At 36.5% G+C, this 15,364-nt stretch overlaps 1 pseudogene; it reads right to left on the bottom strand.

The window, feature by feature from the left end:
- Nucleotides 1-15,364, bottom strand: part of LOC117399999 (vasoactive intestinal polypeptide receptor-like) — a 55,999-nt pseudogene that overhangs the window by 13,249 nt on the left and 27,386 nt on the right.

Below are 15,364 nucleotides of genomic sequence, written 5' to 3'. Positions count from 1 at the left end.
TAATTACTTATTATTTATTATTTCAACCTTGTAGGCATCCAGGAGGAGGATAAAACTATGTACAACATTCAGTTTTGATAATTATTAGGAATATTTGTAATCAGAAAAGCATTAGAGTGGTTACTGGTGTATGATGCACTGCAATGTACAAGAATAGACAACATGTATGCGTATATGGAAAAACGGAATACATCTTACACTTAACACATCTTGATATATTAAATGCATATTTTTGACAACACTTAAAACATTTTTTGTAAAATGTTTAAACCTTTAAACTCTAAACTACTGTATTAAGAACCCTAATAATTAGAAATCAAAGTTTACAATTTTAATTAGTACCTAATTAGCTCATTATATAAAACATTGAATGTGTTCAACGTAAAAACATTCTGAGGGAGGGACACCACTTAGTTGCTACAGAGGATCCCATGGGACTTGATTTAAAAAAATCAGGTCCCATATTTCAGTGATCTACCGTCTACATTAATCCTGCTGGTGTTTCCTACAGGGGTAATTTGTTGACCCCCTTATTCACATAATGAAATACGAAAATGGCAAAAAAAAGAGACCTGTGATAGAAGTTTTAATATTTTTTAGGGCAGCTGTATTAAGACCTGTCACTGGTTAGAACACTAGAACAGACCACTTTGTTTTTAACCTTTTCCTGTAATGGCTAAACTCTACAGTATGTTCTTTTGTCAGCTGCTACTTTTCTTGTTTTGTTTTCAGTTTAAGAGCAGCAATATCATTCATGGCTAATCTCAATTTACTTTTGGCAGTGGTGTCTAAAATTCCCAATAATCACGATTTTCATAATCGCTTTAATTCACTTAAAATAATGCCATTTATGGATGTTTACCAGTGTTTGGTTCAGAGCTGCTGATTACACATGCATTTCTGCAGAAAGAGAATAGCAGTTAAGAAAAATTATTTGATTCAAAATACTTTTGACAATGCATAACCAACCTCTGAATACTTGAGTTCAGAACAGAAAGACAGGCAACTGTATGCATCATTAAAACAATCCATTAGGATCTATTACTGCTTCATATTACATAGATAGTATCTAGAATTGGATCTTGGCCCATGCAAAACAAACAAAAGCTTTGTTTTTATGATGTCACAGAACCCCTGGATGGAATGTATTTACTTCTCTGTAGCCAATATATTTTTCTATATTTAATACTGGTAGTTCATACCCTGTTTTAGTAGTAAATGCAGACTGCATTATTACAGAACCATGAAGGAGGCAGATTAAATCTATATTATGTGCCACCTTAGCTAAGGTGGGATAAATGTTGGTATTAAAACAAAAATTCACAATGTTGTCCAATTGCTTGGAATTAAACAAAAAGGCGCCACACATAGGGGATTTTGTGGCTTATCTGTAGTATGCTATGGTACACTTGCAGTAACATACTTGTTTACAAGAAAATACGTGAAAATACGAGCAGTGATAGCAAGCAAGTGCTCTGTTGTTGGGTGCTTTCTTATTCCATCCCTCCAGTAATAATGTTAATAAAGCTAATAAGAGGCACTCTTTGACACTGTTATATTTATTATACCCTTTGTAAAACAAACAACTTGAAAGGTGTAGCATCATGCATACATATTTCTTCATGTAAAAACATATCCAACAGCTCATTGGGGACCATGTTTTATCCATCCATACAATTTCACCATTAACACATCGCTCCTGGTATCTGAGCTCAACTCAATCACCCTTTGTTCACAGCTTCACCTCCTTTCATTAATACTCAAAACGCTTTTGAGTTTTTTCAGACTCATTTCTTACTTTCTTCTTATATGTTCAATTTTGATAACTGGGCAAGGCACTAAGGCTCGTCAGCGCCTCATTATAGGGTGCTAGGAGAGCACAAATGAGCGGAACCAGACTTCGCCCTGTTAAGTGATTGTGGTACCATATTTTGCCCTAAGTTCTTACACCTGCACCACGGCCAGGTGTCAGCCAAAAATTTGAGGAGTAACGTTATTAACATTTTCACCTAAGCGATTTTGAAGACGAATATCCTGAAAGCAGGTCTTTTCAAAGGAGTCTTTTCAAAGAGCAAACACTGAAATATTGCAGGGAAGCTACTGACATAATAAATAAGCAGCTTATGAGGGATGCAACTAAGGCGACAATGTAAAGAAAATGTACATAACGTAGGTTAAAACAATGTATTGGAGACCAGTGTTATTGGACTGATTGACTTGAGAAAGTTCAAAACCAAAATAACAAACTTTTATTCAGCTAAGTAAACTTCATTTGTAGTATCATTTGCACTGTATGCTTGTGTATATGATCTACTTTAATAGTCTTTCAGATACGTAATACAATATACAGGTATACTGTATTATTTTGTTTAAATTACTTTTTGGTGTTTTAGTAATAATGTAGATAATTATAGATTTTCACTAGGACAGTGAATACTGCACATGCAATATAATATAGTTGCCTTTGCAACTGTTTTTGTAATATATACTTCTTAAAAGTTGACAATTGTATTTTTAATAAAATGCTTTGCCATTTTAAATACTAATTTCACTGTAATTGAAGTTACAGTGTTACTGTAACTTCAATAAAAACTGATTTAGACTCCTGATAATGAGAATTACTGATGACAATTTGTTTTGCTGGTCCCTTGAGATTCGTGTGCAAGATTTAACCTCTGATTGAACTTGACAAACAAATATATCTCATGCAACACCTCTTAGGGTAGGTGATATTACATATCTTGTATTACTTAGATCTGAAACCAAAATGCTCTTGAGCAGGTACACATGTAATCAACATAAATGTTACAGTACTGAAAGGATGGTGCTAGTTAGATGCATACATACCGTTGACATAAAGCAGTGATCCATGTTTTCATCTGCAAAGAGCACAGCGTCTTTTATGAAAACAGCACTGGCTCGGAGGATGAATGAAAGAAATAGGTTCATGTGGATATAATTCCTGGTGCAATGGAACTTCCTGAAAAAAATAAAAATAAATGTGTGGGCCATTTGGCACCACAGATTCTCAAACTCTTGGCACAATACATCCTAAATTATATTCTCAGCCTCGTTTAGAAGGGGTTTAAGTTTGTCTTCAATTACTTGCAAAAGGTGATTTTTAGGTGAATAAATATTGTATTATTTAAGCACACCTTAAGTATCTTCTGCACCATGTTTTTAGCTCTAAATATAATCGGTATGTGAGCTGCATCCCTAACTTGGTTGTATCAGTGTATAAGTTGCCCTTTTCCATTATCATAAAAACTGTAAACTGTTTTACACAGTAAAAACAAAGACAATGTGTGCTGGTTGAGCAATAAAACAAGATTTATTACACTAATTGACACCATTTCTACAAATAATATATACAATTAAAATGAAGTATTCAACCTACAACAACTAAAGAGCAAGATAATTGCACCTTCCTGTTTCTATAGTATGTAACCACTGGTTGCTGTAAGAGCAGTCAACAGTCACATGGCTCACAAATTGTGCTTCAACAGAACCCCAAGACCACGTACAAATAATCTGGCTGGAATTCAATTTAAATTATGGCAACCACAAATTATCTTGAACAGATTGTGTTATTTGTAACTTTTAAAAATCTCCTTTAAAGTAGCTGCTTAGTAATAAATAAATTAAAAAATACATCTCAACATTACCTGAAAACAGTAAAAACAACAATGGCTGTTATTAGTGAAACCAGTGACGTGGAATAACCTGCAGTGTAGATGTGTTGAAATGTTGAGTAGTACGATTTCTACAAGAAGAAATACATTAAAAGAAGATTAAAATATTGTGTAGGCAAGAATATAAATGTGTCTTATGGAGTAAAAAAAAAAAGTGACACAATTATTTACTATGAACACCAAAAGTCAAAATACAGTAAGAAAGACCTAAACAGATTAGGGGTAGACGTACTAAAGTGTTGCGCCTGTCGCAGTAGTCGCAAACGAGTCAGAAGTCTAGGGTGAAATGTACTAAACAAGCGCAATACTGTTAGCGACGACTTAGGGAATGCTTTGCAGCAGTTTTTCTTTGCGGTTCAACCTTAGATGAATATGTGATTATGGGCGTTCCTACATAAATTCGCAAAAAGGGGGCAGAGATAGTGCAAATGAGGGTTCTCAAATATGTAGTGTACTAAAGCTGCCGACAATTGCAACACTTACAATTGCATCAATTTGTTAAGAACTTTTGAAAGCATGTTTTAAACAGTTGTTGTTGGCATTTCCCAGTCCACTTTTTCTCATGTGTTGCCAGTTGTGCTCAATGCATTTTTGAGGTGAACACCCAAGTACCTAACTTTCACTAAATTCAGGGTGTACTTACAAGCCTTGAAAAGTAATTTCTATGACATTTCTGGTTTCTGCAACGTGTTGGGAGTAATAGACTGCAGAGATGTGCCACTAACCCCTCCAGCTCACTCTGAGAATCTGTACAGGACCATGATCTATTTTGTGTTAATTGTCTAGGCTACTAAGTAGGCCAAGTTAAAAATAATAATAATTTTAAAAACAAAAAGCTACGCAATTTAAAAATATATATTTTATTTGCATTACACCAATGTGTACAATGCAGCCCTGTGATTTATTTTGTGTTACTGGCAGGCTACAGTAAAAAGAAAGTGCACTAGGTATTCATTTGATTTTACTACTGTGCTGTATACTGCAGTGGTACTCAACTCTGGCCCTCGAGATCCATTCCAGTTCAGGTTTTTACTCCAAGCAGGTTCTAATGTAGTTAATTGAAGCTGTTAAGAGGCAATAAACTAATTTTGGACCTGCTTGGAATAAAGACCAGGACTGGAATAGATTTCAAGGGCCAGAGTTGATTACCACTGGTATACTGTATATAGGCCTACTGTATAGATTTATATTTTTACATAATGTAATGTGTAGCCTACCCAAAACACATTAGTGTTATTTCAGCACAATGATTTACTTTTAAAATGCATTGAGCACTATAAATGTATGTGTGTGTGTGATTTTATTGTATTGTTTTTAAACCGGACACCTCCTTATGTCGGACAAACATGTCTGGTTTAGCGAGGGTCTATTGTATGATTATGAAAAGCTTTTGGGGGTAAAGGTGGGGGTTCCATTATAGAATCTGATGGGATTAAACTGCTTTGCATTTTTTATATATATATCAGTGTTAAAATAGGTAAAATGAAGACAGAACAGAAAGTATTGCACATATGACGTTTACATTTAACAAAAACAATGTTACAGATGACGTTTACATTTAACAAAAACAATGTTATTTTGATTCTTGCACCCTTGCATGTTTAGACATTATCTTTCGAGCACCCTCTGCTGCAGCAAACCACAACTCAAGTCCTGCTATTTATTTGAACAATGTTGCACGACTCTCACAATGTATAATGCTAGAGATCTCGCTAAGAAGACGCAACAAATATTTAAATTAGTATATTGCAACAAAATATATAATTTACAAATTGTCGCAATGAAAATGCAAATTGCGGTGTGTTTGCGCTGCGACTGGCCCATCTTAGTACATCTACCCCTGAGTTGACAACTGTCATTGTAAAACATCATAATCTGCTCGTTTATAGATAAATCATTTATGAGAAAATAGTAAAGGGAATAATACAGAGTCTCTTAACCAGTTAACGTAGATAAATGGCTTCATTCTTAGGGCTACCAGATGTCCCGGGAAAACTGTGATCGTCCCAGTTTTCAGCCTTAATCTTTTGTCCCATTCAGAAACAGTACTTTTTTAAAAGTACAATACTGTAATTTATTAGGTTGTGTTATCACCATTCAAAACTAACATAAACGATTTTATGGATTATGTGTTTAGTAATTCAGATTATGTGTATATCACATGTTTAAATGGTAATAGCTGATCTATTGTTTTCTAATCAATTTTTTTGTACATTTAACATGTTGTGATTATATGGCAATAGAAAGAAAACAATGAGTTGTTATTATCTGCAATAAATACACCTGATTTTTCATTTTTAAATTAGGATTGTGTTATTACATAGTTATTTTAACTGCTTCAGAGTTGCTACAGCATCAGTGAATTGAAAAAAAAAACTCCCAGTTTTTTACTCTGGAAACCTGGTAACCCTGTTCATTCTTATTGTCCACCCACATGTTTATCTTCTTTATAGGCATTTGGTATGCAATGCATTATGGGTGATCTCAAGCAGAGAGGAATAAGCGCAGCCCAGTAGTAAAGAGTTGTTTTTTTCATTGAGAAATTTCTCAATCATGATACTATTTCCAATGTTTATGGTCTCAATACTATAAACATATTTTATATTTGTCATAGAGTGGCTCAGAAATACGTCCTCCTGTCCTCCGAAGAGGGAGTTCGCAACCACAAAGGTGCCAATCTGAATGAAACTTAGATGGAATAATCTTCATGCATGCCCAGCTACAGAAACTGCCCCCCACCACACACACACACTCTTTTGAAACCAAAGTTACACTACTGATATTACTTGTAATTGTCTTTCAATACCATTTCATATTACTAGAAAACAGGTGCAATTAATCAATTAATCATTTAATAGATTGTATGATTAATCGATAAACAGAAAATGTAAAAATTAAAACCCCTAATTTTCACTGACCCTGAATATTCATGTAAAGTCATCACTTGGCTTTCTGCTTAAACAGATCTCTCATTATGTTACTATCTAACACAGACACAGTCAATATCAAAAGGAACAGCTAAAATATTAACCAACTGTGAAATACATATGGGGCCATTAAACAGTTTTAAGTATAACCTGACCATAATGTTACCCCAATTGAGACTAACTTCAACCCCCATTTTTAATGTGTGCTCACAAACTTCAACATGGCAAGCCAAGTTGGTCATAATTGGGAGTCATGTGAATAAATGTTACATTTTGTAAGAGTTCAAGCTAAACAGGAGGCCTGATGTTTAGATAACATTTGCAGAAGTGCACAATATTTTACAAACCTTATTCTCTGGTTCCATGCCTGTGTCATTATCAGTCACAGGCCTCAGGGTATGGTGGGAATGAGTAGGTCCATCCCCTGTCTGTGCAGTTTCTATAGACAAATCCTGAAAAACAACGTGTTTAAACAATGCAATCCTTTTCTTTGATATCAACTTTTCCCGGTACAATATGGGTGGTAGCAGGATTTAATTCCAATTCCCTGAATCTGCAGTCAGTCTCTGTGATTGTATGCATGCCTCCCTGATCCTTCCATGAAAAATCCTGTAATCTACTGTAACTACGCCTTCATTCTTTCCAAAGACTCAAATACCACCACTGCAGTTTCTGGAGACCCCTAGGACCAGAAGTTGTCAAAACTAGAAGTACATTTAAAAGCAGATCTTAAAACTTGGGTTTAGGAGTGTAGGAGTGATTTTCTAAAGCATCCCTTTGCCCCTCCATCTGCCCCCACCTATTTTTGCCACAGGTGTTCCTCTTCTGAGAGTGGGGACCAAACCTCCATGCTATCTGTACTCCACATTCATCTAGTCATTTTGTCAATACTTTATGTTTTTCAATACACTGTTTTCTTTAAACAGAATTACCTCACATTTAATTTGCCATGCACATACAATGTGCCCCAGTTATTATTATTTGTTTATTTAGCAGATGCCTTTATCCAAGGCGACTTACAGAGACTAGGGTGTGTGAACTAGGCATCAGCTGCAGTGTCACTTACAATTACATCTCACCCGAAAGACGGAGCACAAGGAGGTTAAGTGACTTGCTCAGGGTCACACAATGAGTCAGTGGTTGAGGTGAGATTTGAACCGGGGACCTTCTGGTTACAAGCCTGTTTCTTTAACCACTGGACCACACAGCCTCCTTAGTTATTTAACCTAACCACCCTTTCCTTGCGGCAGACACATTAAACCGTACATAAGGACCTTTTTATTTTATTTTGTTACATGTTCCCATGTGTTGCTAACATTTTGATCACTTTTTTAAACTTTTAAATTGCATTCCCTGCCTCAAGTTGGCTTCCTATGTACCCGCATGGACCTCTCAGAATTACATTTCCCATCATCCTCCTGCTCACATATGTAACTGAGATGGATTTACCAGTAAGCAAGAGGATGATGGGAAATGTAGTTCTGAGAGGTCCATGCGGGTACATGGGAAGCCATCTTGAGGCAGAGAATGCAATTAAAATTTTAAAAAAGTGGTCAAATAAACCCCATACTGACTATTGTGCTTTTTTTCATTTTGGTCCTCATGAACGGTGGGGGACCATGGCTCTGGCTGAAGGACTGTGCTATAATCAATAGTGCCTCCCCAATGTTATTACACTTTTTTTGTTAAAATGCCATATTTAATTATATGTGTGTTACTTGTATAAAAAATCTTCTGAGCAATGATACAACACAATAGCAAAATAATGCAAATGCTAAAATAATGCTGTTAGCTGGAGTTTATGCTTAGGTTAAGATTCAAAAAAAGTATAATCTGCTGTGCAGCTTGGTTTATCTTCAAAGAAGGCTTTATCATACAGGGAGGGAGTAGTGTACCTTTAAAAGCACGTATGCATTCAATAACACTTTTTAAACATTAAGGTCACTTTCTTGAACGGAGCTCGGTCTCGTACTGCTGAATGCTTGAGTGGATTGTTATGTCATACTCTTCAAGAGACTTGTTTAATTTTCTTTAACAGTGGATCAGCAAATATCAGCAGATACCTCAACAGTAAAAATTCTACACATTTTATGTATACACATATTTGTTTAAGCAAACACTTTAAACAAAAAATGAATGCACAATATCTTTTCAGTGTACACTTTTGAGTTTCCCTGTATCAGTAACTCTCCTCTTAAATTTCTCTGACTCTACCTGTCCACTATGCATACTATTCCTTACCTAAAGCCGGTAGCTGACAGCACCCTGTAGTCATACAGTTATTATGTGTCACAGATTATAAATGTAATGAAAGAAACTGTCCCCCTCATGTTTCCAATGAAAGATCATACTTGGCTTCTGAGTCTACCTCACATTATTAACTCTGCTTTAGTTTAAACTACACTATAACTTTTGAGTGTTTAATACTTCTATATCTGCATATTATTTCCACTGATCAATAACACTACCTTCATTAGTTATAATGTTGCTGAAATTCAGGAGGCATGGTCTCCCTATACTCCACTAACCAATCCCCCACATACTCACAGTGTATGTCTCTTGTTTTTGTTTTCTGCATGGTTTGCTGTGCCACCTTCCCTGTGCCACCTCTGCAATTGTCTGCAACATAGTTATGGCAGATCCATAAACTTTGATTTAATTCAGGGATATTTGTAAGTTATCACATGGGAGCCTGTCTCCCACTTCATCAATAAGAAAGAATGCATATTTGCTTGCATCCGATAAAAAAAATAAAAAAAAAATTAAGATGACTTTTCATACATTAAATACAACATACTTCTTGTCATTTTTTTTTATTTTAATTAAATGACCACTTGTATCATTATGTAATCCAGTTTGATAAAAAATGGCTTCTTTTTCTCACTTATTTGTGGCCTCATAGAGAAATTGGCCTGGAATGGATCTGGTTAGGGGCAAAGAATGCAGCATGCAGCTGTGTGGATCCACTGCGTCTACAGTCACCTCGATCCATGCAGCTGTGTGGATCCACTGCGTCTATAGTCACCTCGATCCATGCAGCTGCGTGGATCCACTGCGTCTACAGTCACCTCGATCCATGCAGCTGTGTGGATCCACTGCGTCTATAGTCACCTCGATCCATGCAGCTGTGTGGATCCACTGCGTCTACAGTCACCTCGATCCATGCAGCTGTGTGGATCCACTGCGTCTATAGTCACCTCGATCCATGCAGCTGCGTGGATCCACTGCGTCTACAGTCACCTCGATCCATGCAGCTGTGTGGATCCACTGCGTCTACAGTCACCTCGATCCATGCAGCTGTGTGGATCCACTGCGTCTATAGTCACCTCGATCCATGCAGCTGTGTGGATCCACTATGCCTACATTCACCTCGATCCATGCAGCTGTGTGGATCCACTATGCCTACAGTCACCTCGATCCATGCAGCTGTGTGGATCCACTGCGCCTACAGTCACCTCGATCCATGCAGCTGTGTGGCTCCACTGCGCCTACAGTCACCTCGATCCATGCTGATGTGTGGATCCACTGCGCCTACAGTCACCTCGATCCATGCAGCTGTGTGGATCCACTGCGTCTACAGTCACCTCGATCCATGCAGCTGTGTGGATCCACTGCATCTACAGTCACCTCGATCCATGCAGCTGTGTGGATCCACTGCGTCTACAGTCACCTCGATCCATGCAGCTGTGTGGATCCACTGCGCCTACAGTCACCTCGATCCATGCAGCTGTGTGGATCCACTGCGCCTACAGTCACCTCGATCCATGCTGATGTGTGGATCCACTGCGTCTACAGTCACCTCGATCCATGCAGATTAAAAGACTATGCCTAATGGTAAAACTAGCTAAACAATAGACACAAGCGTCAGTAAAATCTTGTATTATGCTGATCAAACCTGTTTATTAATAGATTCAAGAGGCGATAAATGCATTTGAGGTTTTCATGCAAAAAAGACTACAAGATCTACAAGAACAGGGACATTTCTTACCTTGTTTAGTTGTAAAATGTCGAAAGAAATCTGGACATATCACACTGACCACCTCACCAACTGCAACTCTGGGCCAGCATCGTAGACCATCCCATTCAGTTTTGCACACTGTTGTGACAACAATAACAAAATACCACAATTAAGTGTAAATGGCACGGATTGGCCAGCGCTAACCAAATTGCACAAGCAGTTTCCCCTGCTCAGAATCAGTATTGTCTCTTTGCAACTGTAAGAAAAATCATATAACCTCAATATGGCAGCAATGTTAGGTCAGAGGTCAATTTCATGGCCAGAAAGACTTTTTGCATGAAGGATTAATAAAAACCCTGCAAATATGAAGTCATTACCTTAAGTAGTTTCTGATATACATATACACCGGTCTACTGACTGTGAAGCCAATATCTCAAAGAGTTATATCTTTATTATCCACAAATCAAAACGTCACATGACCTCAAGTCACATGTCATCTACAAGCTGAATAAAACAACAACAACAACAACAACAAAAACTTAGTTGTGGTGCCATGGTGGTAATAAAACCAATAATGCTATGCTCAGTAAAATGTAGTCCTCAGTTTGTGAGGTTTGTTTTATTGTAAAAGCATAATTCCTAAAAGCCAGCAGTTAAGGAGGCATTGTGAAATTTGTATGCGTAGTGATATTTACTGTTATTGAACATATTGTTTTAATTTGCTGTGTTAATTTAAAACGTAAATACAGAAATTTTAAATTCGATTCATAATAGCATTAAGGCAAGAAGTATCTCAAGTAACTTAATGTTACTTGAGATAACAGCACATTTCACGTCTGGCCTTATAACGCACTAAGTGTGCGGTTATCTCATGTTAACCTACCCCGTTGTACCTTAATGTGTAATAAAGAGTGAGCACCAAATACTTCCCAAATTATTTACTTTTCAAGCTTTCACTAGGCAAAATGTTACTTATTAGAAACGTTTTAGATGCATTCATTACCTTTATTTGTGTGCTAACAAAACCTGAAAAATAACTCATAATCAGCACTTTTTCTGCCGTGATGTTTAATTTTAATTTTTTACTACAACTCTGGTGTACACCCACCTTGTTCAGCAAATGCTGCAGGTTTTTTTTTTTATCTGCGTGACCATCTCCAAATTAACACTTAATTAATCTATTTGGAGATGGTCTCATTCTGCACATGATTATAGGGGGATCGGGCTGTAACCCCACCCATGCTGCCAAACAAAACAAATGACATTGCGTTTTTAAATAAACACAAAATACATTTACATACACCACCAACACACAAACCAAACAACACATCTATTTTTAAATAATAACACAATCACCACAATACATCCCAAAATAGCACATTAATAAGCAAGGCTTAGCCTTTCCCCCTATTATGTGCAGGGCTCTGTTCTACCCTGCCACAGACCATATCAGGAAAAAAAAAAAAAGTAAATAGATTTGTGAATCTAAGTAATTGTTGTTACCCTGGTAATCACTACATGGCTATGTGTTAAAGTTTACATAAATCTGCTTCAACCTTGGTGCTATACATACATGGATTTGGTTTGTACATTGCTCCTCAAAAACTAAATAATTCACAGAAACATAAGGTACTCATCTTGGCTCAGGTTTTTAGGCCTTTATTAATAATGTAATAATAATGTTTATTGTTTTATGATTTCTTTAATGTTTGTTTCATAGCTGATATGATGTCCTTTGCTTTATATTTAATTATTGAGAATGCATTGTTAATATTGCCAATTAGGACAAATAAAGAGAACTATTAAAAAAAACACACACACACACGCACAATTTAGGCATAATACATGTTTACGCTTGTCGATAATTTTTAAAGCAGAAAAGATTTTGTAGAACAACAACCAAGCAATTAAGTACAATAATTAAAGGACTTGTGAGTAATTTCTAGTCATGTCCCATGTTGTACCATTAATAGTAATATTCTTCTTTTAAAAAAATGTATTTACTAAAAACTGAAGCTATAAAAAATAACTTATTTTAATTGTTTCTGTGTGCACCTGAATGTGATGTGGCTTGGTAAATGACAGCAGCATTGTAGAACGAAAAAAAAAAAAAAAAAACCTTTGTTTAGTTGTGGAAAAGAACCCTGTTTTAGGATAGGGGAAAAGACCCAAGGGACTAGGGAAAGTATGTTTCTTTGAGAAGTGTATATTGAGTATAAAATATAAGAATTAAAATAAATCCCAAAAGTTCCCACACCTTGGGTGTTTAATTATTGAGAATGCATTGTAAATATTGCCAATCAGTCAGAAGTAGACAGATCTTTAATACAGTGTAAATAGTGTGAGCCAGAGCCCATGGGTGGACAGCTATGAAATATCACAATATAATGTAATGTGGTAGCTCAATTAACATGACACCATCTGATGTCTGTTGCCAAGGTAAGATGTTACTTGAAAGTTTTATTAGCATGATTTGTAGGCCACAGTGGCCACAGTTTTATAATTTTCTTAGCTTTGTGTTTCTAGCCAAAGAAAACACAAACAACATTTGAACACTTCCAGTGCCCTATTGGACTTTGTAACAGGGGGAGATCTGTGCTGACTATCTGGCACATGCTTGGTACTGCAGGAAGAGGGCAGCAGTCTCTGTTGTCGATATTCAGGCCACAGATCACAGTGCCCTCTGCGGGCTAAAGAGAAAATAAAGCCAAAAAAAGAAAATAATAAAACTGGGCACCAGTACGGTGTTGCAAAATAACCTTCTGTCTCCCGTGTGTGTCAGTGAATTTCCCACCACCCTTCCACACTCAGTTAATGAAAAATCATTAATTTGGCACATTTAAGTGAGTGAGCCCTAAGTGGTGGTATACTTACTGTATGTACTATAGTTATACTAATATAAACTTTTAACATTTTATGACAAACATTGGGAAATACTTTTAACTGAAACTGTATCTACTGTATTATTACTTAATAAACCAATTATTGGCATTTGAGGTTTTCTTGAAACTTAAAAAAAGGGTGAGCTAGCACCGCTTGGGCCCGATTTTTATTACATCACAAAGTAATAGCGCAAAGGTTGATTTTTGGAGCTCAAAGTAAGCATAAACCTTTTTTGTGCTGGAATGCGATTTTGGAGTAAAAAAAAAAAACTGCATAACTTTTGAGGCATTGTGTCATTAACATTTCATTGTGAAGTGATTTTGATGCGGCGTAAAGCCAACGCTGGGTGCTGCGTTTGCATTTTGAAAGAGACATCTCAGGCTTATTCAGTGAGCAACCATCGGCGCCTTGGGTAGAAGGAAGTAAAATGTGGAGCAACAAGAGAAGAGGAACGTAAAGAAAAAACATAAGTATATATACATCTCTATATTGATATTTTATAAATCGAATATTTATTAATTTTGTGTTTGGTTGTTTTTAGAGAGAATGGAATGTGCATTAGCATTCCTGCATCGAAAGGAGAGAAGAAGGAGAAATCAAAACAGAGTTTTCCGAACCTGTGTCACTTTTTTACTCCTGTGAGATTGATGTTCTGTATCTGGTCTGCTAGATGTTATGTTTAGAGACGAGCAGCTTACAGATGTAGTGAGGCAGAAGGTAAAAGGTTACAAGGATGGAGTCAAACAAACACAGATGCAAAAAAAGCTTTTATTTAAAGTGGCCAGTCAGGACTACCACCAAAACACAGGAGCAAAAAAAAAAAAAAAATTACCAACCAATAATTCTGGTTTAATCACCTATTGGTGGCAGTTAGAGTCATTGCACATGTTCTTAATATGTATTCAGGCAGTTCTTATCAAGTTGCAGCTCAGACTGAAAAACAAAAAAACAACCTCTCTCTCCCCTTGAATTACTCATCTGGTCCTTTAATACCTCTGGACCATCCTAGCCCCTCCCTTAGCACAAACCTTTTGACAGATAAGCTAAAAAACAAAGAGAAACATTAGACCAATATCTATACCAAATACATACTCCTAATAATATACAGTATATAGGTATATAAATATAAATAAGAGCACAACATTTCTGTTTTTTAAAATACATATTGAAAAACTGTGTTCAGTTGACCTTACTTTGAATAAAGCAATGCTTCTCTATTAATTTCAATAAGCGTGCCCCCACTATTGTAATTACATGCGAAAGTGTGCACGCTCTCATCGCTGTGCACAGACCAGCCACCGCGGTCGCCACTACCACCTCAACCAAAAGTGAAACTGCCTTTACAAGCCTAACTCATAACTCAGGTAAGTTTTAATACAGTGTCATAACATTTCATGGGAACGGCACCATTTCACATGAAATGCTAAAAGTACCTGTATTTTTTTTAAATTCAAATTTCTTTTCTTTTTTTCTCTTCCTTTATTACAGGAATGCATGCTCCACCGGACCAAACTCCAGAGAGACAAGACATCAGTAAGTACATTTTTGGTTTCTCTTATTATCAATGCTGCGTTTAGTTCTGCTTGGATTTAATGTGGTTGTTTAATTTAGGAGATTAGGTACTAGTGAGAAAGCACAGGCAGCCTTTCTCATGCCTATCAGACAGCGAATACATACATTGCTTCTCACTAACAAGCAAATTATAGCTGATATCTGCAGAAAAATCTGTTACATGAAAGGTCATGGCTTTTTTTGCCACTGGTTCCTTTGAGAGGACTGTAGGTGCTACTGCAGGTATTAGCCAGTCGGCTGTAAATGGTTCAGTACATGAATTTACTGCAGCTTTAGTAAAGCGTGCAAGGCAATGTATTTGTGGCTTATGATACCTTTGTGAAACCCAAGTA

The sequence above is a fragment of the Acipenser ruthenus genome, chromosome 4 (assembly GCF_902713425.1).
Source record: "Acipenser ruthenus chromosome 4, fAciRut3.2 maternal haplotype, whole genome shotgun sequence".
Taxonomy (NCBI): Eukaryota; Metazoa; Chordata; class Actinopteri; order Acipenseriformes; family Acipenseridae; genus Acipenser; species Acipenser ruthenus.
This window is presented reverse-complemented; position numbering and strand designations above follow the sequence as displayed.